General features: G+C 39.6%; 1 protein-coding gene across 1 annotated transcript in view; it reads left to right on the top strand.

Annotated features, from left to right (window-relative positions):
* The first annotated feature begins 2,359 nt into the window (after positions 1–2,359).
* The window catches only part of EPHA6 (EPH receptor A6), a 481,365-nt gene continuing 455,842 nt past the window's right edge, over positions 2,360–27,882 (top strand). Inside the window, 1 exon segment of the mRNA XM_065645252.1 lies at positions 2,360–2,461. The gene's annotated coding sequence lies outside the window, so the exon portion shown is untranslated.

Raw genomic sequence — 27,882 nt, 5'->3', positions numbered from 1 at the left:
AATTTCAGAGGAAATTCTAAAAAGTGAACTTTATCTTTTTACCTACCCCATGAAACTATGGCAAAATACTGATCACTATTTCACTATTTATAGGTATTTTCTGAAGCTTTCCCTGTTAACCTTCTTTTTGAATAAAGGCTCATTTCCTTATAGGATGTTGTTAAAACAACTAAATATGGGAAATATTGCATTGTTATAGGCCTGCTGTAATCTCAGAATATTTTTCTAAAAAAAACCCACAAATATATATTTCTGCTTTCACTTTGGTCGTTCAGTTACTTTGAAAATAATTTTTTTTTAATACTCTTTCTTCTTGCATTACAAAGTACTTGTTTCCATATATAACTTCTTTGAACATCTATTTAGGCACCTCAGCAGGAACTTTGATATCTTCTGGTGCAGTACCTTGTAGCTGCATTACCCATTGACTTCAGTGGGATTTACAGACAGTCAGAAGCCTTGGGAATCAGACAGATTTTTTCCTCCTAATTGTGGATTTAGACATCTGATTTTCAGGAGTCATATTCAGAAATACGGATATGAGAACATTTCCATTTTTTTTAACTTCGTACAAATCCAGAAATCGAAATGCTCGATAGATTAAAGCAATTAAGAAGGAGGCTCCGTGCCTGGGGTGTGCTGTAAGGCCGAGCCCATCCCAAGCGTCAGCGCTGCCTCCCGCCAGCCACGGACCCCTGGCAGGGGTGACGGGAGCGGGCAGACCTGACGGGGACACACACCCGCCACCCGCCTGCCCGAGTCATCTGCCCCACCCCCAACCCTGCACAGGCTCCTGTTGCCTGAATGAGAAATTAAAAACAAAATTAGAGGCAATGCTCCGGAGATGCCCAAAGGCGACCGGCTCACGCTTGCTGGTCTCCCGGTACCCCCTCGGCGTAACTTTAAGAAGCGGCGCCTCGCCGGCAGCCGCAACCGCGTTTCGCGTCGGCTTCTCCTGCGAGACGCCCGCGCCGCTACCTGCGGGTGGGGGCCCGGGCCTCGGCCTCCGCCCCGCAATCCGCCCGCCTTTAAACGCCGGTAACGGCGAGACCCCGGCAACCGCCGCAGCGGCCTGAGCCGAGCGCACCGGCCGCGCTCGCTGTTTTGGTGGTGGTGTTTTGTTTTGGTTTTTTTTTTTTCCTTCTCCTCCCCTTGCCTTGTCAACTAACCCCCTCTAGCGCTGAACCTGCCGCATTTGACCCGCGGGCTGCCGGCAGCGGCGAGGCCGGGGGGAGGAGGGCGAGGGGAGGGGGGGGGGCGCTTCTCCTCGCCTGCCGCCCGCCCCGCGCTCCCCTCAGGAGGGCGGCTGAGAAGGGGCCGCCGCTCCAACGGCTTTCCCTTCCCTTCCCTTCCCTTCCCTTCCCCCCCCCCCACCCGCCCCTCGCACGCGCCGGGCCGCCCGTTGGCTGGCGGGGCGCGTGTGCCGGAGCGCCCCCGGCGCGGGGCCGCGCTGGCCTCCCGGCGGACCCGGCACCCGCCGGGCTGGGTGGGCGCAGCGGGGCGGCCCCGTGGCCGCGCCGGAGGGGGCGATCGCTCCACGGGCGGCAGGGGAGCGGCGGCACCACCAAAAAAAAAAAAAAAAAAACCCAAACCAAAACCAACACCACCAACCCAAAACCTGCAGCCAGCTGCGCGGCACGCAAACCGGGAAGGAGCGGCGAACATCACACCAGAGCCGCCTGGTTTCTGATTGCTCCGCGGCAGAGGGGGAGAGACAGAGACAGAGAGGGGCGAGCGGCAGAGCCGGGGACGGCGTCGGCGGGGTCGGGGGTGCCGCCCCGCAAGTTTCCTTGATGCCTTCGGGAGCGTGACGAGGCGCCCGGCCCTCCTCCTACCCTCAGTAGCTGGGCGGCGGGAGCGAGACCCTCCACCGTGGGAAACTGAAGCCCCTCGGCGGTGCCGCTGGCCGGGGATGCGGGGGCCCGTGCGGCGCGGACGGGGGAGGAGGCTGCTCCCGCGGAGGAGGCTGCTGAAGCTGCTGGGGGCCCTTCTGCGGGGCTGAAGGTGCCACCGGCCGGAGCCGGCGGAGGAAGCGGGGTGCGACCCCCATCGCCGCCACCGCCTCGAAGTTGCCGGAGCGCTCCCAGCGCCGCCGCCCCTCGCGGCACGGCGCCAGCGGGTCTCCCAGCGCCCCCGCCCGCCCTCGCTCTCCGGGCCGCCGCCGTGCCCCGGGACGCTGCCGGTGGATGCGCTCGCCCCGGCCCGGACAGCCGCGGGCGGCAGAGCAGGCAGCGCAGCCCGCCGGGCCGCTCCGGACCCCGGCGGGCGGGGGCGCCGCGGCGGCGTTCCCTGCTGGCCTGAAGGAGGACGGGGAGCCTCGGCGGGCCGAGGACTCGGGGCCCTCGGCGGTCACCAACCATGGGGTGTTGTGAGGTGAGGGGATTGCTCTGGAGAGTCGGCCTCTTCCTCCCCCTGCTAACAGCGCGCCCCGCCGCCGCCGGTCACGTCGCCAGCAACCACGGTAAGGGCGGCCGCGGGGCCGGGGAATGCGGTACGGACGGACTCCCGCCAACTTTCCGGGGGCCGCGGAGTGCGAGGGGCCGGGGGCGGCCGCTGGCGGGGGCGGGGGGGGCTCCGCACCTGTGCCTGGCAGCGCCGCTCGGCCCGGGGGAGCGGGGTGGTGTCTGTGGCGGCTGTCGGGGTGTTGAAGCGCCCATTAAGCGGGGCGCGGTGCTCCCGCCGGCCCCTCCCGGGCGCTGAGAGGGCAGAGGGAGCGCGGAGCCGGGCGCCGCGGCCGGTCGGCGGCCGCCCCTTCCTGCCGCCTGTGCCCGCGACCCCGCAAAAGTTGGGTGTTTGGCGATAGGGGAGTATGGGGGCTCTGCTGCTGGCCCCCCGCCCTGGGCGGTGTCCCCGGGAGGGGTGAGGTGCCGTCCCCCGCCGAGCGGAGCCGGGGCAGGGAAATAACGCTGGGGCGCCCGCGGGCTCTCCACAGTCACCCCTCGCCGCCGGGGTTTTTGACTGAGCCGCTGAACGGTAGGTAACTGGAAGTTACCTCCCGGGGAGATGGAGCGGTGGCGTCTTTTTACCTGAAATATTGTTTTAAGGTTTACTCCTGTCGGACGCAAAGCGTCTTTAGAATGGGTTTGAGAGAGCTCACCGCGAGTTAAGAGAAATTGCTGCTCGTCAGCGAGCTGTTGGCAGGTGCCTGACTGTCCTTAGCATCTAATTTTTACGTGCTACGGTCTGATTGTCCGAAAAAAATCTCATTTAAGGTCTTTGTCACACGTGCATGCTCATCAGGTCTTAATGAAGACAGTATTTTAATTCTTTAGGTTGTAAAGTGTGAGTTTAAGAAAAATGCCTCTGGATTAAGGGAATCATCATATTTAGAAAAGCAAAAATATAAACGCATAGCACGTCAGGCGGATATAAAATTTTGTTAGGACGAACTGAAAGAAATCCATAACTGATTGTGAAACATCATGTTATGTTATCGAACATCTGGATAGAGCAGAGCATTTCCTGAACTATTAGTTTAATTTACATCTCTCAGGTTGCGGAGGATGTAGGATGTATCTGTTTCCAAATTAGGAGAGTCTTCGCTAGTTTTAATATTATTTTTGAACAATTTAGGTTTTGTGTTGTGGGATTTTAGTGTGGTGTGAGTGGAAATATGGGAACTGAAGGGTAGCAGTGAACGTTGCTTGTGACAGAAATTGTTTTACCCACTGTTATTTAAAGGAGCGCAGAAAATGGAATGATGGAAAGTAATGATCACAGAAAACTGGTTTTAGTCGTGGAGTACCATCAAATATATAGTTTATATATTTTCATACTTATGTTTTACAATGCATTTTCAGTTTTCATTGTATCTATATAAGTAACAATTAGAAGAGAGAATAAAATATATAGAAAATAGGACAGGATAGTATGGCCACAAACACCCTGAACAATCAGGGTCAGTTATGGCAGGGACATTCCAAGTTTAGTATTATTCCTTTACCTCTTCTACGCTAAATATGATGAATAATTTCCGTTTTTAATTGTATAACATACAGTCATATCAATGTTGTATTAGGTTTTGCCCTTACTCAAGTCTTTGAAGATATCAGATTTCCACAGTAGCACAACAGTTTTCCTTTTATGTCACTCTCATTAGTGCACACTACAATACCGCAAGGCCTGACAAGACACATGAATGCAGTTTAAACAAACCTATTTGCATGTGTTACAGAATAACGAAGACACACTGTATGCATCAAAGGTAAAGAATTTGCATTGAGTAATGCAAGTTAGATTGGATTTCTAAACTATAATTAGATATTCCTGGGGTTAAATCGGTAATATTTAAATCGTGTTTTAAAAAGCAGGTGAAAAATGGGGAAAATAGTTACCATAAAAGCTTAGCCCAAAGAAAAGTCTGTCAAAGATGGAGTGTGTTTTTCATGTTGATGTAACTTTTCACAACAAGTTCAAGTATCGAGGTATTGGCTGCATAGAATACTGAATTACCTAACTTTTGAATAACTTCTCTTTCTGCACCTTGTTTCAAAGCTTCCAATAAAGTGAGTGACATCTTATCTTTGGTTCTCTCATTGTATGACAGAAGTCAAATAATATATAACTCAATAAAACACATGTGAACTGAAAATTTACTGAATTAATACAGGTGCTCCAAAACGCACACCCCAGCCAATTAATAAAATGCTAGCAAAGGAGTCTACTTGTAATGATGACTTTCTCTAAATCGAGGAATTGCATGGAAGAAAATGAGTACAATAAAGAAGTTGCCCATTGTGTAAACACTTGAATGTGTAAGTTTAAAATGCCAGCTACTAACATTTGGAATCCCAGCTGTGAAGAGTTTTTTGAAATCTTATGCAGTTAACTGAGGAAAAAAAAATCGCTTAAATTTTCATAAGGTGGTATTTTTGAATGTACATTGTGGAAAAATGTTTGCAATAATTACTGTCGGGTTTTCAGGAGTAATTATTATAATTATAGCTTAGCTTGTCTTTTCTATCTGATATATTTGGTCATCTTTTAGTATTTACAAACATACCAGCATTAATACTAAATTGCAAAGGAATGTTTTCTTTGGGTTTCTTGATTGTTTTGGGGAAAAATGTGGAAGGGGAGTAAATTTATTAATCTGACTTGGTAAGCAGTCCTTCCACTTAATCCTTAATGGTTTCTTTCATGTTATTAAAGAGGGGTTTTCAGATAATTAATATACTCTGGTCTTATAAATTATTGTTATTACTATGTTGGGATTCATATTTTTTTTCCCAAACAGATATATATATATACACATATATATACATATATATATATATATATATAGGTATAGTTCCAAGACTCTTAGGTTGTCATCTTTGACCTAGTAAATCAGTGTATAGTGTCTTACGGTGTCTGTAGCAAGGCAGACACAAACAATACTATTGACAGTCAAGTGAACTTATTAATCTTAATGGAGCAGTAAGTTCAAAACCAAATTATGCCCATGCCAAGGGCTAGTTTTTACTGCTAAGAAAAACCCTATAGGTAGGCAAGGCCATGGCGCTGCATAGGAACAATGTACTGCTGCAGTCTGAAACAGAGCTGCTTGAAACATAAGCCTCAATTAGTGATGTAGGGTGAGTGCTTGCATGTTTGTCTAAATTTTCGTTAGTTGTCTGTGACATTCAGTTATGAACAAGTTGCATTATTATGCAAGATTTCAGTCTGTGTTGTAGGTTTGTTCTTTGGTTGCCAAAACACAATGAATTGGGCAGTTACTCTCAAACCTAGAAATACAGATAGTAACCTCTGAGCTGTGAACTTCTTTGTGCGAAACATGTATGAGCTTTTAAGATAAAGATCACATCAGGTTTGATGGTATCCTGTGCTAAACAAGCATGCATGTGTGTTTCCACGTATATGTAAACCAGAAACAATTTTTGTACTCTGGCTTCTTTTAAGCTGTATCTGCCATTATCTGTCACCAGAAAATTAATTTCTGAAGTAAACTATAGAACTTGTGGAGCTTATAAGGTGTCACGTCTATCAGTGAACTGTGGAAATAAGTTCTTGTTTCTTCAGTTACCAGGTATTGATACATCCTGTCAGGTTGTGGAAGGTTGGTCTTTTTATGCTTCTTTCTAAAAGGCACCAATACTCATATTTTTTCGTCTTTCAGAAAAATGAGGGAAGAAATAATGTCAAATGTCAGTTTCAAAATTTGTATAGCCTTTATTTTCACAATGATTACACTTGATTTAAATTGGGTAGCTCAAAGTAGGTAATAAAGCTTTTCGATTCTGGTGTTAGAATCTCAGATTACTAATGACCTTCAGTTATTCATCAATTCAAAGAAGTTGGCTTATTTTTATTCATATATTTATTTTTACGTAAGTGCAATCCATCATAGATAAGCACTCCTCCTGAATACTGCACTTGGAATTTTCCTGTAGCAATAAGGAGACCAAGGACTAAGTGTCTGTAGAAACTGAAGTTCTCTCTGAATGAAGCTGGTGTTTTACTGCTAGAAGATATCTATTACTTTGTGGATTTAAGGTACTGTGAAGAAAAGTGTGCTGCTGCCTGTGTCATGCTTGTCCTGGTGGATTCTGCTGTTCAGTTGTCCAGCTAGTATTTTGTATGAGCATGTACATCAATATGGAAAAATGAGAAAATTAAATAAACGAAACTATTGCAGTAAAAGTGTGTCATTCCCTTTTAAGTGTATAGATAAAATCATGAGCAATATCATAGTTTTGTTTCAAGCTATTAAGAAATTTTAAAAAATATTTTTACCCCTATGGCCCACATTCGTATAGACTTGAATGATAATGGCAACTTTGGAACCTCTGCAGTTGTAGATATGCATGAAATGACTTGTTACCCAAAAGCCTCGGCTTGTATGTTTTAAGTATGAGATGAACAGATTTGCAGTTAATGCTTCATAATATATTCCTGGTATTCTATTTGGCAGTGTTGAATGCTGTTGGAGTATTTTGTTAATTTGTTTTGGATGAATAATTCCTATGTAAATATTAAAAATTAAAAAAATGTATTGCTTAAGCAGATTTAGTTTAAAACCAAGTCAGTATGAGAGTTCACATGTAATTTGAGGGTGTGAAAACACTACAGAGAAACTGAAGAGTTTCCAGAAGCATGCAGCTTGGCCTTGTTCAGAAAGGAAGCAAGTCAAAATTCAAGCTACATGTTATAAGGAAGTATGGAAAAATAAACTCAGAGTTGACAGTTAGTGAGCAGTGGCTTTTCCATCTCTCATGATTTATTCAGAGATCAGTGTTTTCAGTTTCCGCCAGCATCTTGTCTGTGTCAGGAAACAAGCCAGCGTAGTTCCTGGAAACCAGACTGACACCAGCGCAGAGGAGACGACTGTCCAGCATCTGCCCACTCTTCTGAGGTCCTGTTCAAAGCGTCTGCTGCTGGCTGCACTCAAACCAGCCTTCAGTAGCGGAGCAGATATACCTTGGGTTAGGTCCAGGATGACCATTCTTATCCTCCTGTGAATATAACAGTTAATTTTTGGCCAGATGGCACTTCTTTTGGCAAGTCAAATAATTTACAAATAAGAAGAAAAAAGCGTGCAGGAAATTAAGGTTTTTTCTTATGGAAATGTGCTCTGTGTTTCCAGACACACGTTTTTAGATCTGATTACATACATTTAATTACTTAGATATGAACTCTACTTGAGGATTTGTTTAGGGTATCTGACGTTAGACTTTTCACTTGAGAATTTTAGAAAAGTCTAAAAGTTCAGTAAATTGGCAGTAAGATATAGGGTAAGTTAATATCCAATTGTTTGGCTACATTTTTTTTAAATGAACAGCCTGACATGCTTAAAATCTCCTTTAACTGATTAGCCATCTTGATTATAGAAACTGATATACGTGTGCAATATGAGAAGCATTTTATTGTTCTTATTTCCCAATATAGCTCAGCTATGTTAGGATATGTGCTTATTCCAACTGTGTGTGTAAGGTGGAATGTTTCCATTAAGATCACTGGATTTCTCTAACTTGATGTTGACACAAAGAAGAGGCTGGCCTTTTTTTTTTGTTATGCCTGTTAACCTGCTAAACTCTGTGTCACAGAGACAGAATGATAAATAGTTTGGAAATAGAGAAGTAGGGAAAGAAATTATTTGTCCAAAATCCATCCTGACCTTTGGGACCCATGTTATCATGCAGGAGAGGTCAACAGAAAAATATCTGTTGTGAACAATATGTCTTCAGAAGCTGATTTTGAATCTGTAAATGGTATGCCAATCTTCATGATAAGGTGTTGGAATTGAGAATTACTACTGAAAAGAAGGTTTCTCTTACATGGTAAAAACATGAAGTGGTTTGCAGGATTTCTTTCTTGTCTGTACAAATCAACTTCCTCAACTTTATGACAAAATGATTCCCCAGACCTTCCTTTTAGATTACTTCCTAATTGTTGAGTGCCACTTCTTTATAATTTTTTGTTTTGTTAACTTCTATCTTGTCAACTTGTGTAAAAATTCAGAATTTTTCTGGTAATGTTTGTTTTTTCTTACTTGGAATGGATTTGTATGATATGTTAACCAAAAGATCTATATTTTGTTATTATTTTTGGGGCTTAAAAATGCATTTGTAAAAACTTCTTTCAATTTCTCTACTTATTCCTTAAAGTAATCATCACTCCATCTTCCGTTGTAACAATGCCAGAATCTTTCCAGGCCATACAAAAGCCTGTAAAATTTAACAGTGAAATTATCTTCAGCTGGTCGATTTCTCTTGTAATCTCCTTAGTTAGTCTTCCAGTCTACCACTTATTTCAGCAATCCTTATACTAGTCCAAGGATGCTTTCATTATCGGTCTTGTAACACTCTTTTTGTGTGTGTGTGTGTGTGTATCTAGGTAGGCTATTGATCTTTCCCATGTCTAAAAACAAGTCTGTTCAAAATAGGTAGGCATTAAAGAGAAATCGCCTCAATTAATCCAGCATCCATTTGTAACATAAGTACTACATTTAGTGCGTTACAGAACACAGTTTAGAGACCAATGTAGGATTAAGTCACCTGCTTGTTTTATGTGGATACCTGAAGTTTGTTAATCCATTGTACTAGGAAAAAAAAAAAACCACACAAAAAACCAACAAACCAAAAAAACCCACCCAACCAACATGCCAAGCCAAACCCCCCCAAAATAACAACAAAAAACTCCAAACAAACAAAACCACAAAACCCCTCAAAACTACCCCAATCCATCCCAACAAAACCCAAACCAAAAACCCTTAAAGTTTTTCCTACTCAGTAGGAATCTTTTTTCTGATTTTATTTTCTCACCCACAACATAATACTTCTCTATGTTCTCATTTCTACCACTCTGTCTTTGAAGGTGGCTCCTGTTTGCTGACAGGTTCTCCAAGAATAGCAATAGCAGGTTAGTGAGGGCCGTGTGCACAGCAGCTCCTCACAGGTCAGTGCAGCTCTGCCGGAGAGCACAGGCAATGCTTCTGCGAGAAGCACGAACACAAGCATAGCAATCCGGAGTCAACTTTTTAACACACAGGTATGTTAACTGCATTTAGAATCAGACAGCATTCCTCCATGGTAACAGGTTTTTGAAATTATACAGGTTTTAGCTTAGAATAATATCAGTGCTGTGTCACTTCTGTGCAAGAAGTGGGCAGTAGGCACCATCTGTAATAAACACTGTGAAGGTGCACATATAGAATGAGGACATAGTAAAAGGTGTATTTACTGGAAGCTCTGGCGTCTCAATCCATTTAATGGCTTCTGCACCTAGAACAAAAGGGGAAAAGTCACATATAGCAAACAGTCTCATTGATGCATGTAATGAGTGATTTGTCTTGGCTGAGGACCCTTGGTTAGAGTGCACTTGCTGCTGTAATTTGTATTCTCTGGCTGCTGGTTGCTTCTTAGCTTAAAATAAAGGAATAAAAGAATGAATTAGAAAGCATTCTGTAAAATCATGCATTAGCATTTTAATCTCAGTAAAAGGAATTATCTGTCTGAAATTTCCCAGGCCAGTTCTCCCAGTGGGTTCCAGCTGCTGGTTTAAAATCAAATTCTATAGGAAAAATTCTGCTAAAAATTAAAATTTAATTGTTCAAATGTATTTTGGACATATAAAAAAATATGAAGGGATACCAAGCCTTTTTTTCATGGTGCTTCTGTTCTTTGTTCTTGAAAATTGATTGAATAAAAAGCATTTGGATGAGGGATTCATGTTTCAAAATGTGGTTTGAATCCAGCGCTTTCTGCTAAACAAAGTGGGACCGTATAAAACGGCATAGGCCTTCATGCTCTGTTGTATCTGGCTGCTGAAGATCTTTGAAGGCGAAAGTAAGGAAAATGTAAGCTATTGTCTCTATTAGATTGCTTTTGTTTGTATTGCTGAAGTTGCTAAACGCTCACTTGCCAGAATGATACAGCAGGAACACCCACTCCCAGGGTTATGATAGATTTTGTCATTCAGTTTAGTGGACTTTATTTGTTAGAGGAACATTTAGTTTAGGTAAATATGATTACTGTTAGTATTTAGGAATGAAGAAACATGATGAAGGAGGTGTGGCACCCATGAGCTTCTCAGCCAAACTTGTACTCAGGCTGCCATCAGATGCAATGGAAACCCAAACTCTTCTGCTGCTGAGGCAACAGTAGGAATGTTACCCTGTGATTTTGGTATGTCATAAAAAACAAATTACTGATTTCCAGACTAAAATTTCCAGAAATAATTAGCTTAATTTCCTTCTTTAAGAAATATAGAGAAACATCTTATGCTAAGGGTAAGAATTTGCCTTTGTAAAATGGTGTATATTGCAAGTTATAAAAATGTGTTGTATTCAAAGGCAGAGGAATGACTGTGTATGCAAAGAAAAAAGGTCTACTGGAGAGAGGTATTATATAAAAACTACTTCTGAAGAAATCTGGGATTGTAAATTCAACCAGGAAATCAGATGGTATTCCATGTCACGTTAATGGTTCCTCTGATGCAGATGAATACAATGATGTTATCATATATTCTGTTTTTCTATAGGCTATCTCAAGGGCATCTCATCTAGTGTAGAGAAATGATAGCCAGTGGTTAGAAGGAATCTTAACATTTCTCAACTGCCATTGTTTAATACATGGCTCTGTGCAAACATCAGGCTGCACATAGAGTTATTTTTTCAGTGTTGAATCTCTTTAAAACTATTACTTTTCTCAATATTCTTTTGAGCAAGCCTTCTGTGTCTTTATAACCAGTGAAATAAGGAGAAGACTTAAAGGCCAAAGCTTTTCGCTTAGGTGATGAGTTCATGACACCCACTGCATATTCCAAGGAAATAGTTTTTTGCAGGCTGAGAGGTAGGTGGCAGAGGTAGATGCAACATCTTAGTTTTCAGCGTAGTCTTCAGGTAAACTAATTCTTTTTCTTCCTGTACATAACAAAGTTGTTTTCTGCTAGGAACATTTTGTTCCTATTTAAAAAATCCATGATCTATCAAAACTGAGTTTATCTAAATGGTGAATGCAGATGAAATGGATTTGTACCACACAAATTAAAGATCTGAAACTTTCATGCCATTTTGTGCCCTTGGTCGGTTCACAGCCTTCCTGCAGTCAAAGCCTCCATCCCCAGCAGAAGCTTTGCCCAGCTGGTTCATGGTGCTGTTTGGCTCTACAGTCTTGGAAACCAGCTATCTTTGATGTAGGCCGTGAGCCATGGTGACTACTTCACTTCTGGTTTTTCCTAACTTTTAAGTATAAGACTTGCTAATCCCATCATTGTAAAAATGTAGTTAATATGAAATTTCCTTTCCTACTGCAATTTTTATATTTTAAAACGTGCATTTTTTTTTCTCTTCCTATTCACGTAGGATGATGGTTTATTTAGATCGACAGTGTAATCCTCAACTGAATCATTTGAATTACTTAAGGCAAGAAAGAGGCCATCTTCCATGACATGAGTGTTAGATGATAATGCAGGCATGTGCCTTGCCTTTAGATAATGTTAAGCAGCAAAGGAATTTTGAAACTTGCAAGTAAAATGAGTTCATTTTCAGGTCACGCACCAGGGTTTTCCTCTCTAGATTGCATAAGAGCTCTAATGGTCATGACTCCCATTTGGTGGCTCTTTTTATGGCTTCGGTTGTCCTTCCCTTTCCTCTTTTTACCTTTCTTAAGGTTATTCTTCTGCTAGTTGGCATCTGTCCATCAGTGCGCACAGTTTCTTTTTTGTCTTGTTTTGTTTGTGTGGTTGTTTTGTTTCTCATGATTCCATTCCTTATTTTGCTGCATTTCATTTGGGATGTTTGTCTTCCTTGTACCTTCTACTCTCCCTGAGCTCTGCACGAGATGAGAGAATATAGCTGAAAGCTTTGTGTACTTGTTGACTTGGAAGCCAGAAGATACAGTGAAAGGACCATCTTACGCAGCCTCACAATCTTAGTAAGAAGTATGCTTAGTTGCTCTGGGGTAACAGTATCAGCACAGTCAAATTGATACATAAATTCTGTTAAGAATAGAATACACCGAGCACAGATAAGCTTTGGCAGTCCCAAAATTTCAGATTGCTATAGTGAACGTGTTCAGCTTGGTTAAATGTGAACTTACAGCAAAGGACATCAGTGAATGTCTATCAAGATGCTTTAAATCACAGAAATGCGAGTGTTCTTTAAGTAAAGATGCAAAACATACTTTCCCTTTTTTCGCTCTCGGAAATGTTTGAACAATTTTAATTTTTTTTAGAATTCCACTTTTAACATAGGGTTTGCATAGAATATTTTAGTTTGTAAAATGTTGAAAAGGCAAGAAACTATGTTGTAAGATGAGAGAGTTAAGTAACATGAGCCTAACCATAGTTAGAATGAAGATCACACTTGTAGGTAGTTTCCCATTTTGTTCCTTTCTTATGGCACACCTGTTGTTGACACAGTACATACAAAGTTTCAGTAATGCTTAGCTTATTTACTACTAATAATTTACCTTACTAATTTTGTAACAAGTAGTTTTGATTTTAAGTAATGTCCATCATATTAGAGCAAATTAGGGAATTATTTTTAATAGCTGTAGTCTGATAGATGTACTTTATACTTGAGAGATGTGCCTGAAGAAATAATAAAATGATTGAAATTGGTGCCACAGATGGATATTTTGAAAACAAAAGAGAAAATCAATAATAGATTAGGCTTGATTAGATGTTGACATTTAGAATGGCACATAGATAATGTTAGAATTTACTGACAACATGCAGTCTTCTTCCTGATTTGCATTTGTACCTCCATTCTTGGTTCAAGTGGATCATGGTACATAGATTGTAAAGGTTAATGAACAAATTACCATATAGCTCATCTGATTGTTCAGGCTTTAGCCTGAAGGACTGAATGTTTTATAATCTAGTTTGTCTTATGTGTAATGTAATTTGTTTAATTTTTTTTTTATATGACATTCTGTATTGCTTGAATGTTTAGATGAGTCCAAAGTAATTTATGAACTAATTTTCTGTCCTACTCTTCTCCATACACTTGTTTACTCTGCTGCAGTTTAAGCATAGTTGTGCCTGACGTGTTTTTTCTAAGAGAGTAGAGAGAGAGGATCATGGTCTTTAGTTGCTTCCTTTCAATTTAATAAATGCATCAAACAGTGATCCTAATATAGAGCATTCTTTCATTTGCTATGTAGTTTTTTGTCAGCAATATCTGGCTGTTTATTCCTATTTCATATTTCCTCTTAGTTAGTTTTTAATGCAGAATAGTGCTTTTATCTCCCTCAACAGGATTACCAAATTGATCTTTTCACCTGATCGGCCTTTGCAAAAATTTAAGCCTCTTCCAGTTCATAACTAAAAGTGACTGAGAAGTCCCAAGAGGGACTCCCTGCCTCTCTCCCTTTCAATTCCAATATTTTTCTTTTTTTTAACAAGTAATAGTTAGAAACAACCACCATGTGGTTATTATTACTGATCAAGAACTGGAGATTCTTTGGTATGTGCACTTTTTAATATTTTTGATTTAAACCCAATTTTTGGAGTTTGAGGGGATCACTTTCTTATCAGCAGAGTGCACGCTCAGCAAGGATGCTGATGACATAAAACGGAATGGCTGATATGCCAGAGGGTTGTGCTGCCATCCAGAGGAACCTTGACAAGCTGGAAAAGTGGACTGACAGACACCTTATGAAGTTCAACAACGGGAGATGCCAGGTTCTCTACCTGGGGAAGAACCACCCCATGCACCAGTGCGTCCTAAGGACCACCCAGTGGCAAAGCAGCTTGGCAGAAAAGGACCTTGGTGAGGACACCAAGGCAAACAGTATCCTGGGCTGCATTAGGCAAAGTATGCAGCAGGTTGAGGGAAGAGAACCTTCCCCTCTACTCAGTGCTGGTGAGGCCACACATGGAGTTCTGTGGCTAGTTTTGGGCTCCGCACTACAAGAGAGACGGGAACATACTGGAGTCCAGCATAGGGCCACAAAGATGATGAAGGGACTGGAGCATCTCTCTTATGAGGAGAGGCTGAGAGAGCTGAGGCTCTTCAGCCTAGAGAAGAGAAGGCTTGGTGGGATGTCGTCCTTGTGTATAAATACCCGAAAGGAGGTTGCAGAGAAGACAGAGCCAGGCTCCTTTCAGCGGTGCTCAGTGACAGAAGCAGCGGCAGTGGGCACAAACTGAAACACAGGAGGCACCGTCTGAACATCAGAAAACACTTTTTTGTATTTCGAGAAACACTACACTGTGGTGTTTCTCAGCCACACTGTGGTGGTTTTGGCTTTTGAGAACACCACACTGTGAGGGTGCTTGAGCATTGGAACAGGTTGTCCAGGGAGGTTTTGGAGTCTCCCACATTGGAGATATTCAGAAGCTGTCTAGACAGGATCCTGGGAAACCTGCTGTAGGTGGTCCTGCTTGAGCAGGGAGGATTGGACAAGATGACCTCCAGAGGTCCCTTCCAACTTCAGCCATTCCGTGAATCAGCAAAATGTGTCACTAAGCAATATGAATTTTAGCTATGAATATTTCTGTTTCACTCAGGCTTGTCTCTTCCTTGTTTCTGCACTCCAGATGAGTGAATTCTAAGCTTTTCACTGCATTTAACTAAAGGCCTTGGACAGGGAAAGAACATCTATGGAGGAAGAAGTTAAGTTGATTAGAAATGGAAAGTGAGTTAATCCTTTTTCTTTGAATTGTAACTCTGTAATATTTAAAACCCAAAACCAAACACCCCCCCCAAACAAACAAAACCAACCAAACCCACAACAAAACAACAACCAAAAACCCCTAAGTAATAATATGTTTGTATTTTTTCATCCATTTTGTTGTCTTCATCCGTTTGTGTGGACTGGCATAGGTTGATGTGTGCCATTTCGAATTGATAAATAATTACAGCATCAAAATCTGCCTTGGTAAAAGTGAAACTGTAACTAATCAGTGTTCTCCCAGATACTTCTGCACTATGGCACATTCTGTAGGATCATCTCAAGAGGAACCAGTTAGGACATAATTGTACTAGGCACTGATTAAGTATTTGGATTTGAGAGAAACAAGCTTGTGTGTCAATGAAGGGCACTGTGACTTTCTTAAAGGGAAGTGTAGGGAAGGACAGCTGGACCATTTGAGGGTCAGAGGAGAAAAACAAGACCAAAGCTGGAGAGATAATAATCACATAATGAATATACAAGATATATATATACACACATATACATTTTTTTTTTCCTGGAAGGCAATGCCCCAGAGAAACACAATGGCTTCTAGATCATCCATGACTGAAGAAAGTGTCATAAGGCACACCATAGAGAATAGGAATGTTTTAACCTCCACTATACTATAATGATGCCAAGCCAAGGTTGGTAATAGAAATTAATCGTAAATACTAGTAGGTTCTAATAAACCCAAACTTCCAAATATTGTGAGATAGAATCAGAAGTAGAGCCAGAAATAGAGTTATTTTTACTTCTTCTGTCTTGCAAAATGTGGTAGACAGTTTCAAACTTTTCCATCTAGCCAGGGAGAAAAAACCCAAGGTTCTTGGGTAATAGCCCACTACAAATGCTGAGTTTTGAGAAACTAAATCATATCTTGGGACTTGGTTGCATTAATACAGATTATGGTCATTTTATTTGTTTTCTCTCCTTCGCCGTTTGTATTATTTCCATGTTATTTGAATAAAAGTGAAATGTAGCCTTTTGAGAAAAAAGGTCATTTTGAGACTCCGTTGAGATGTCTGGCCTATGTCTTCTTTACCTCCACACATAGCTCAGAGCAGGACTTGACAACGTGCTCTGTTAGCAGAAAATTTACATTAGTGTTCTGCACAGCTCCTTATCAGCTCCCAGTGAGTGCATGTCAGTGTTGATGGAATCAGATTATTTCATTTATGTAAAGGACTCACCCTATGAAGTTGGAAGGTCCCATTAATTAACCTGAAATTCCAGAAGTTAGAATGAATGAAAAAATCCCCAAGTAGCAATATTCTATCACAGCAGAAAAATAACATAGTATATGTCCATTTGCAATCAAGGATGGCTGAACTGCACTCAGTTATATACATAAAATTAAAGACACACTGTGATTCAAAGGTGCCGTGTTTGTTTTCTATGAAAGGCATAAAGAGAATGGGTAGAACTGGAGCTGCTGCATCACATAACTCAGATCTAAGTACCAGACATTTACCAGACCATGCCGATGGTATGGGGTGTGAATGTTACCAGTATTAAAGTGTATCAAAGCAATACCAAAGGCTAGGAATGGAAGAGAAAGAGAAGCAGAATTTTCTGTTATGGTTATTGCTGTTAAGCAGAAGCTTGTTACAACTTTTTCCCTTTCTGTTGTAGGAATTTTATTTTGCCTTTGAAACACTAAAAATTGGTTGAAGTGAATACTGTGGTTGAGTGAAGTGTTCTGACGTGCTGTAGGTTTGCAGGTGGTAGGTTTGTGTGTCTTGCTCATATTGTCAGAGTGAGACCAATTGCCACCATGTGAGCAGATGAGAATTTTCTGTCTCTCCAGGTCAGATGAGACTGCCAAACCCATTTGTGGTTGGAGATTTTTTCCTTCACTGTAGCATGTAATAATATGTACTAGGTTCATAAGGACTATCTTAAAAGAAATAAAAATAAATAAAATCCTGCTATTGACAGGTTCTTCGTAATACCTTTCAGTTAAGCATCTGCTTAGTTAAGGGTCCTCTTTCTTATAGTGTGTTTAGGAAAGGAAAAAATTAGTGAGTTGGTATTTAAGGTGTGTAAAGAGTTCATTCTTTTGCGCTAATGTATTTAAACTTTTAACTGTGATGTGGATGCTTGATTCTGATCTAAGGAATTTTTTCTTTTCTGATATCCAGTGTTCTTATGTCCAAATGAGTTGTGATTACATCAAATTCAGTGATTCAGTGAATATACTGTCCAATTGACTTGATTATTTGAGCTGCCAGGTACTGGCTCAGGTTGTCTTCACGGTTATTCAGCATGCACAAAAAAGTTACTTTGAATGTTTGGGATTTGGGGTCTTTACTGCACAGAACATATGTCAAAAGATTTTTTGATCTGGTTTAAATTAAGACAAAACTATGAAAAGAAATTAAGACATAAACTTGCTATTAAATGCTTTATTCATAAAACGAGATTCTTGGTGAGATTCATGGAGGTAGTATTATTTGAGCAGAGGTAAACATTTATGCAGCTGTAAGGAACATAAGTGTGATTTTCATTGCAGTGAAGTCATACAATTTATGATTACAGCTCCTAAAATAGTGGTGGGATATCCCCTTTTTTCAGATAATAAGATGGAACAGTACATTTTTATAAGAGAGGGGAGAATAAAATAGGAAGAAGGAAGAGAAGATTAAAAATCAAGTTCTTCTGACTTTCTCTTACATGAATAATTTACAAAATTTTGGGGGAAAAAAAAAATCACTTGTTCAATAACATGTCATCTCTGTGTGTAAACATACATGTTTTTAGACTCCGAGCAGGTTCTAACACTTTTGAAAAGTACATTGTTTTTAAAAAAATATAAAAAATAAATTAATTCCTCTATAGAGTAGGGAAGAATTGTCGTCAACTTGAGTCCATTGATTCCATTTTTATTGGTCAAACTGCTACAGTTCGTAAAATTCAGTTTTACAGGCTATTAGTCCATAATGTGGGTTATGTCCTTTGGAGACTTAGGTTAAAGATAAATGCAGTAGTTCAGGAAGATCTATATTGTAGTTCTGTGAAGAGAGTTCAAGAAGTATTTAAGTACTTGTTACTCTGTTCCTAAAGGAAGTAGAGTGGAGGGTAGAAGTTACCATTGGCCTCGAGGGCAGGAAAGGAAACTGACAGTAGAAGAGCCAGTTTATCATTCAGCAAGTTGCTTAATTTCCTTTGAGGTGAAGAAAATATTTTACTGTAGCATTACTGGCATTGAAAGTTTTTTTAATTGACAGAAAAAATAGTATTTGCATTTGTGGTATACGCTAAGACTGTTTACACAGTGGTTCTCTTGATTGTAACTGGAACACAGGATTGGGAAAGAGCTCTTGTTACCACAAGCAAATGCCTCTTATGATGCTGTTCAAGAGGGTGATTAGTTTTCATCTTAAATCTAGGTAAGTGATGTTCCCTTACTAACCCCCATTGGAAGGTTGTTCTGAACTTCAGTCCTATGAAATTAAATTGCATTTATAAGCTGCATTTATTAGTGGACAGTGCTTATTCATTTATACTTGCATTGGCGTTGTACCAAAGCTTAAGAACATCTTTCCATTGTCAATTTTTATCTATAATAGCTACATTATTGTGGGAAGAATCATGTCTCTTGGGTTTTGGCATGCTGTTTTCACCTCTCATTCAAGAGATATCTGATCATGGTGACAGTTACAGATGCCTTTGCCTGTCCTTCATGCCATTTTAATTCATTCTTTATTGAACAAAGGTGGCCAGAACCACGTGGAGTTTTGCTGGTGATATTTTACTGGTACTTTGTGCAATAGTAGTATTTTTATGAGAAATACATGACACTGTCTATGATGACATGTGTCTCCTTCATTCCCACATTGTTTGATTGGTCCTTGGTCGGCTTGTCATCAGCTAATATGTGCATGTCTTAGCTTCTCTGTTTGCTGCTAGGCTTGCACTTCATAAATGATGTTCTCCTTAGCTCCCTTTGGATTGTCTTATGATTTGTATTTAATGTCCTCTCTTCTTTATTATCTCAGATATGAAGAATCATTTCTTCTCTCCCCATAGCCCCCCACATAAATTTACATCCTTCAGTTGACAACGCCTCCCAGCTTTCCCAGGAAAATAATCTCATTAGAACAAACCTACTTTGTCCAAGGACATTACTTAAATATTAAATAAGATCAGTGTCATGACTGACATTTGAAGAAATGCAGTATGAATTGCACAGTTAAATACTGTCTGTCTCAAAAGCATGCCTTTTATGTACTTCCTTACCTCTTTTGCTCTCTTTAAAGCAGCTAAAAACTTTTACAACTTGTTTCAGTTTCCTAACCCAGATTTATTTTGGACATTTGTACAACAAAATGTACATGATAAGCTATAATGTTCATTACCAATATGATGTTGCCACACAAATAGTAATGTAATGATATCTTTACTATAAAAACACAAATCATATTTCATAATTTTTGTGGAGTCAGAACACTTTTCAGTTTGTATAATACTGAAATAAGGCTGAAAAAGTAATGCATTCTCAAAGTCAAATGGAATTAAATTGTCCTCAAATTCAGCTGTAATTTTACCATAATGCATTATAATTCAGATTTCAGCTTTTTCTTCCATATTTTGATTCTGCTTGGCTATTAGGATCGCTTAGTACTTACTCTGTTTTATTGCTCTTAGATGAAATAAATTAAGCTGTATAGCAATACAAAAGATAATATTCATTGTTATAAATTTGGCATTTACATGAATGAAACATCTTAAATTCCCCCTTCATCTGTTTTAAATTAAATATGAGATTTGAATCACGTGTTCTGATTGAGAGCAAGCACTGGAGATGAAGAGACTCTGGACAATCAAAAAAGCACATCAAGATTCTGATCAAGGCATGCATTATTGTTGGTAGCAGACAATGTTAAATAATAATTGGTTGCATTCATGTAGAGGGTAGAGAAACCTGCCATGAGATAGTATTATATTCATAGTCTGAGAACCAAGATTTTGAACAGGTGGGAAAGTGAGAGTAACAAGCACAGTTTTTTGAATGGCTCAGGCATGGTCATAGCTCTTGTCAGAAAAGAGGCTGTAGGCCAGTGTAGATTTATGAAATGTGCAATAAATTTGTATTCAATTTTAATTATTATTTCCAATTATCATTGCTTTTTTTAACTAGGAATGTAATTGTATACTTAATTTTCATCCTAAAGTATTTCATTTTAACATGGATTGTTTCATTCCTTATTTAATTCCCATTATAATCTCACTAATCCTTTTTATAGGTAGACAAAAAATACGTGTAATTAAAAATAATGTTTGACCTGATATTGTTCTTAGATTCAATAGTCTTAAGTTAATGTACACTATCAAGGCTACTCTTTACTCCAGAATAACCCTTGTCATTACTAAAAAAGAAATCCCATTTCTTGCAGACAGGCTTCTATCATGCAGTATGAAATGAGAAGGGAAGACAGCCTCAGTTGTCTTAGTTTTAATATGTCCTGTAAATTGTCACATTTTGAAAGTCGGTGATTTAGAACTTTAGACAAATCAGTTAATGATGATATAGTTTGGATTCTAGATACAATTCTGGTGACAAGTTGTCTTAGTGAAGGAAATACATGCAAAACGTGTGTTAGCTGCCTCCCCTTTCCAATTTGTACATCATTCCTGATGTGCAAAGGATAATAAACATGTTTCTTTTTAACAGAGTCAGTGTTCATTATCTTCCTGTATAGACCAACCATCCATTATGACTTTTCAGTGCCTTTCCTGACTGTGTAACAGTCTGCAATCCACGTTTTCCTACAATTCCACTTCTGTCTTCCGTTGTGAATTTTTTTCTGTTCAACATAACACTCCTTCCTTCCTTCCTCCCTCCATCTCTCCCTCCCTCGCTCGCTCCCTCCCTCCCTCAGGGCTTTAAGCAGCCTGATCTAGTGAAAGATGTCCCTGCCTGTGGCAGGGGCATTGGACTAGATGATCTGTAGAGGTCCCTTCCAACCCAAACCATTCTATAGTTCTATAATTCTATGATATACTAGATAGCCTTCCCGGACAGATCGAGCATTTTCACTAAATGGTAGTCTTCAGATAGGAGCAAAAAAAATTTTTAAATTATTCCCTTTTTCCCTTGAATAGAGTAATTCTTCTCCACAGTCATGATGCTATTTGTCCCCTTATCACATTTTCTGGGCTCAAACATTTCAGACAGAATGGCAAAAGAGGGGAAAAAAGTTTTGAAGAAAAATGGTATAAAGCAAATTTTAATTCAAACATTAACTTTGCGATAATCATTCAAATATAAAGGTTGCCATATTCTGCAGTGACATTGCGGATGTAGTATTATGTAGCCTGTATTTGGCATTGCCTTCAAAGTCCCTTGGCAGTGCTCCAGTGATCATCGGTGACAATCCCCTTGCATCACTGGGTTGTATAACAGGCACTTGAGTCTCAAGTAGCTCTTTGAAGCAGTGCTTTGAACTAAGTCAGCCACTGAGTGCTACTGCATTTCCAGCAGTAGTGATGCAATGCTGTACCTGCCAAATCATCGTGCCCAAGATGTGTTCATTTCAGGTCAGTGGAAGTCTCACAAATGCTTTCCACATTCATGTGTGTTACACTTGACAACCCCTTGTTACCAAAAGCGTTATTTTCAGTCATATCAGAAGTGAATGTTTTTACTCTGTTTTAGCAGGATTTTTTTTTCTTTAATTATTAAAAAAAAAAAGTATTACTACAATGCTCTTATTTCCATCAGATTTTTTCTTTTGCTGGCATCTAAAGAGCTATGGACTAGGAAGAGATAGATTGAAAAATGTTTCCTGTACCATGTCCAAATCATCTCTTGCACTCTAGAAAATTTGAAAAAAATCATATAATAGTAGGAAAAGCAGTCTTTGATTCAACAGACCAGGAATAACTGTTTACTACATGAATGATGGCATTCTTAGATCTGTTTTATGCTCTTCAGTTATCTTTGAAATTTTAATCTCCATATATGTGCATTAAAAGTATATCATTCAAAGCTCGAAGTCTGTACATAGTCAAAGTAAGTACTCCGTGCTGTCCAATCTTTTAAAGCAATTTGATCTTTGGTTAGATAGTCAAAACTTATTTCCTGTCAAGGGATGACAGGATGTTGTATATTTATTTGTTGATAATGTTAAAAGTAGTGGAAAGCTGATTATTTTGTAAAAACAATTGAGCCTTCATGCTGATGTTCCGCTGTAGGTAAAGAGGCCAAGACTTTCAAGGCTACCAATTATTAGCATGTACTTTAGCTTGACAGACTGACCTAGCACCTGTAAAATGTTCCTGCTGTGAAAGCTTGGTACTTGACACCACAAATTATAAATGAAGAGCTAGTGGAAAAAGTGACAGACTGACTCTCAGTGAAATAGAGAGTTACAAAGCTGAAAAACATTAAAGTGACTGGCTGTGTGGATATTTAATCAAAGGAGATAAGACATTTTTTATCATCATGAATATAAACTGGGGATATCTCTGGGAGTATTTGTCATGAGCGGAACAACTTTTCTTTCTAATAAGCATTTACTTGCATTTACTTTGGTATATATTTTTGAGACTCTGTGCTAAAAAAGCATTTAGTATAGCCAAATGTTAACCTCATGTTTTCTGAGTTGCCTTTGTGTTCCTTCCTGGAAGGTTTTTTTCATATGAATTCTGCTAAACTGTTTTTCGATACATCATGGTCACTTTCAGACTACAGAAGTAAGGCAAACTATATTAAATATTTCTCTTCTAAAGTAGATAACTTATCAAGCAAATGAGATGCCACTTATATCGAAGGAGAAACACTGATCATTTTGCTCGAGAGCATTGACGCCTTTGAAAGTTATGACTGCTTGTGCATTGATACGCCCACAGCTTGTGGCTCTACTGATGACTTCCCTTAACTCCTGGCAGCTAAAATCATGACTAACTACATCACCTTTAACAAGCAGAAAAAATACAACTGTGGCCTTGATAGCCCTCCTCTATCCTTTGTATGCCACTTGCATTGTTAGGTCATTAGGGAGGTCAGGAAGAATGCCCTTTTATCTGAGTATGAAATCCTAACTTCATCCTGCTTATATGGCAGATCTGCAGTGGATAATAATAGGGATAATAGTAATAATAATAATAATAATGTCCTGTCACTTCTGGAGGCTCATTTATCTGACTTGTGGATAAATTCTGGGTGGTAGTTCAGACTGCAACAATGCAACAGATTGAACAGCTGTGCTTTTCCACCCTCTGTACCACTTCATGCAGACATTGTTAGCATTATTGTCAGCTTGGGAAATGAGGGTAGTCAAGATCTGCCGTTTATGGGCTATATGAGCTCTGTGCTTTCTATACTGTAGCTTTTCTGCCTGCAAAATGGGAATGACTCCATTTCATTTTATGATGTAAAAATATGGACTGAGTGTGGGTGTCATGTTTTAACCCATGCTAGCAATTCAAAACTGAGATAGCCGCTTGCTCAGTCTCCTCCCTCCACCCCCAAATAGGGGAGAGAATCGAAAGGGAAGGGAGAAACTTGTAGATTGAGATAAACACAGTTTAATAAAAGAATATTAATATCCCACTACTAATACTACCACATATATATTGGAAAATAGAATATAAAATAAAAGATACACAATGCAATTCCTCATGAACTCCGTCCACGCTGAGCAGCCAGTCCCAGGAAGCAGCACCTGGTCCCGAACAGCTGATCCCAGAGAGAGGAAAGAGGGAAAAAGACAGAAAGGCCCAGAGGCCTCTGCAAACAGCTGGATGGCAAAAGGCTGAACTGAAAGAACTCCCAAACAAAACTCCACCAAAACGGAGCAGAGACCGGAATGGGTCTCTCTCTCCCCTTTCCCTAGCTGGAAAATCCCGACTCTCCTTAAACATGAAGCACAATGCTAATGGCATGGAATATTCTCATTGATCAGTCTGGATGTCAGTCAAGGTCTGCCCCATCTATGCCTTCCTTACTAGCCGCCTCACACTTGTGGGCAGAGCAGTCAAAACAGTCTTGGCCCCCAGACAACAACTAAAAAACAATAACTCTGTCCCAGGGCATTATATTCTGGTTCTCAAACTAAATTCAAACAACAACCATGCTAGCTACAAAAAAGAAAGCTTTCTAACTGCATGAAGAAAATTAACTCACTTTCAGTCAAACCAGCACAGTGGGTAAACCCTTATTTAGCTGCCTGAAATTAAGAAGTTATGCTGAACTGCAGAACTGGTAGAAGACAGAGAGTAGTAAAGAGTCTTTGGCTTCAGTGGACAGGTCTGTGCCACTGCAGAAGTGCCTGCCTTCGTGTTTCATGCCTGAGACTTCACTGACTGTTGTTCACACATCTGGCTGGCCTGTATGTCAGAGTTTCAGCCTCCTGATTCTTGCTCTCAAGCCTGTCTGAAGCAGCACGCTCTGCAGCTCTGACTGCACCTCCGACAACGTGCACCCTCAAAGGCCTTGCCAGGGAGCCTGAACTGGTCCCTTGCCTCAGTTCTTGAGCTAGACATCCTCAAACAGCTCTTCATGGGGCTGTGCTCCAGTCAAGCACAGACTCTCTTTAGTTGCTTCAGCCTGTGTACCTCTCCTAACATCTGTCTGTTCTGCTCCTTAAAGTCACTAAACAGCTAATTTTTCATTATGGTTATTAAGTAACTACTTGAGTAAGCAGTGGCCATCTGTCTTCCCAGCCCCTATTTGTCACTTTATCAGCTGTTCTCTTCAAAACTTCTTTCTTTAAAAGGACTGTTGTAGAAATGGTCTGTATTGATTCTGGTTCTCATTCTACTTAAAAACAGACAGATGACCTGGTCGAAGGTGCCTCTGTATCAGGCTTCTCAGTTATGCATGGGGCAACAGCAACAAACCCTTGCAATACCATTTCACACTTTACTAATAGAGAGGCTAGGTCTTTGGATCAGTGCAGTGCAAGAAGGAATGGGTGCGTAGGGTGGGTTTGATTATCCCCATGGACTCCTGTGGGAAGTTTCTGCCCCCCTGGAAGAGGAAATCCTAAGAAATGCAGAGTATAGGAGCAATAGATAGGGAACTATTAGCTTCGTAATTAGTCTGATGGACAGATGTGTATAGGCGTTATTATACTTTTCTAAAAGCTTTTGTATGTTTTTTTCACTTATGGATGGTTTTCATGTAAGCTGTTCATTTTATCAGCACTCAAAAAAAAAGACATAAAAGCAAATCCTTGTAAGAATGCAGAAAATGAAAGGTTAACAGCAAACTGGAGAATTTTAAGTCTAGCATCATGACTCCAAAACCAAGTGCAATCTAATAGGATTGACTTCAACACATGGGTCATTTGTATTTTACTAGTGCTAGGAAAGACAAATCCATTTGTCTGAATTTCACTTGTTTCTAATTTCTCTAATGAAGATATACTCAGGTTAATAAATAGAGCTGGCAAAACTGTCAGGTATTCATGTTCATTTAGAAAAATCTACCCAAAAATCTACTGTTGACATGAACATGATGGTGAATTGAGTATCTATTAGCTTTTTCAAGTCAGAATAAAAATTATTACATAGGGCAGCTGAGCTCCTATCATAATTTTATGACTCCCATTTTTATCAGGGTTAGCTCTTGACTTCCATGTATCTCACATGTGAAACCACAAGCTTAGGACAATAATACAGCTATGTGGCATAAACCAACTCTGGTGTTATTTTCTCGACCTGTGAACAACATTAATTTATCTCACTTCATTTTAACAGGAATCCCTGCTGAAAAGGAATATTTTAGAAACGAAAGCTGAGTCACTGGTTAGAGAACAGACTGTTCCCCTTTTTTGCCGTCTCATTCTTTGTGAATTGGTGTGGAGCTTGTGGTTTGGTTTGTTTTTAATGAGTATTTTAGCACTATTCTAAGTAATTTTAATGCTATTAAAAACAGGCTACAAAATAATGGCAAAAACTGAACATAAAATTTTACTAATATTTCTTTTGAGTGTAAGGATTCTCATTTCCTGAAAACAAGTCTGTCCGTCTCAGTTTTGGTTTTTTTGAATCTTACTGTGTCTTAAGCTCCAACTTTATAAAATAGATATTTTAATTTGTCCAGTATTTCAAATATTTCCTGATCCTAAAATTAAAAAATTGTAGGTATCAATCATGTAATTTGAAGTAGACGTAAGAAAGGACGCAGGTGTGTTCAATGGGCTGTGTACAGTTATAAAGTGCAAATTACAATAATTGCTTATCAGAGCATTTTGTCAAGTGTTTAAAGTACTATGATTGCATATTTTACAATAAAGTGGCATTAGGAAGAAAGTAAAAATGCTCTTGTTAAAATAAGAAATGTTTGTGGTTGGATACTTTAAAGCCTAAACTTACTGTAAAGCTTTGCAGCCTGCAGCCACAGACTTATCACTTTTTCAAAATCCACTGTCCTGCCTTCAGAAAGGTAGGTGTTACAATACTAAAAACAAGCCACGGTAAATGTAATAGGTTACTAGCTGACCGTATCTTCTAATTATGGTCTTTTTATTGTTGAAATAACACCTAACTGTTGTCTATAGTTCTCTGCATCTGAAAGCCAAAGGCTTTCTACAGAAGAGCAGATTTTTATGACCATCCATCAAAATTTACAGTAATGATTTCAACAATCATTTCTAGATAAAGAGAACTTAGACATGAAGTAGACCATTTACAAAGTCTTAGAAGATGCTGGTAAAAGACAAATACCTTAATCCCGTGGTGCTGTAGAAGTAATAAAATTAATTATGCCTGCTTGTAGAATTTTGAGTGTCAAGTATTGCTGGATTTAATTCAAATTTACATTTTTTAAATAGAGACTTTGGAGGTTCTGAAACACACATTAGATTATTTGTTTAGCATCAGAGTATTTTTTCATCCTACCATGACTACATGCCTTGTTATTTGGAAATAATTGTAAAAGTGGATTTTTGTTCATGCAAATATAAGTTGAGTGGATGTTCATGTAACTCCCCTTTCTACAGATATAATCATATATAATGTTCATTACTCATTCTTCTAAAGTAACGTGATGATGCAATTGGGGATCAATTACGTAGCTTGAATAATGAATATAAAAATCTGCATGGTTTGTGAAGCAAGTGTCTTATTTCTTCCTTCTACCTGCATAAACTCTTGAATGCTGAAAAGTATATGGAGTTGAAAAACCAAATATTTAGCAAATTAGTTGCAAACAGAAAGGAACACATAGACATGCAACAGTGATATGTAATGAGTATAATAATCAGTTTTGGTCTTCAATATATCTTATTCACTTAATTGTCCAAATGAAATACCGTATCATTCAGAGGTTCCATTAGTTGCTACTTCCATTTCACTAGCTTCAGGGTTTTGACAGTATATGGATAATGGTATTGAAGATACAGCTGGAATCAATTGCCTCTGCCTCCATCAGTTCTCTCAGTAGGTACATGAATTAATCTTTTATTTTTAAAAAATTACACAAATTAAGTCTCTCAGTGTAGTATCTTATGATTTTAGATAACAAGAACAAAGCAGAGCATTTGGTTTACTTATCTTGCTTATTTACATGGTACAGTCACATAAAAATATACATTCCACAATCCAAATTCAATGAAGTTTTCCACCAAAAAAGCACAAGAAGAGAATAAATCAGAGCTTCATTTCACTTTTTCTATTTAACACTTAATCCAGTGAAGTTACTCTGTTGTAACTGAGGGCTCTGCAATGGTTGACAATGCTGATAATAGTGCAACATGGAAATAAAGGGATTCACCTTGATTTTTCAGGTGAGAATGGGAGAAGGGCAATG

The sequence above is a fragment of the Caloenas nicobarica genome, chromosome 1 (genome assembly GCF_036013445.1).
Source record: "Caloenas nicobarica isolate bCalNic1 chromosome 1, bCalNic1.hap1, whole genome shotgun sequence".
Taxonomy (NCBI): Eukaryota; Metazoa; Chordata; class Aves; order Columbiformes; family Columbidae; genus Caloenas; species Caloenas nicobarica.
This window is presented reverse-complemented; position numbering and strand designations above follow the sequence as displayed.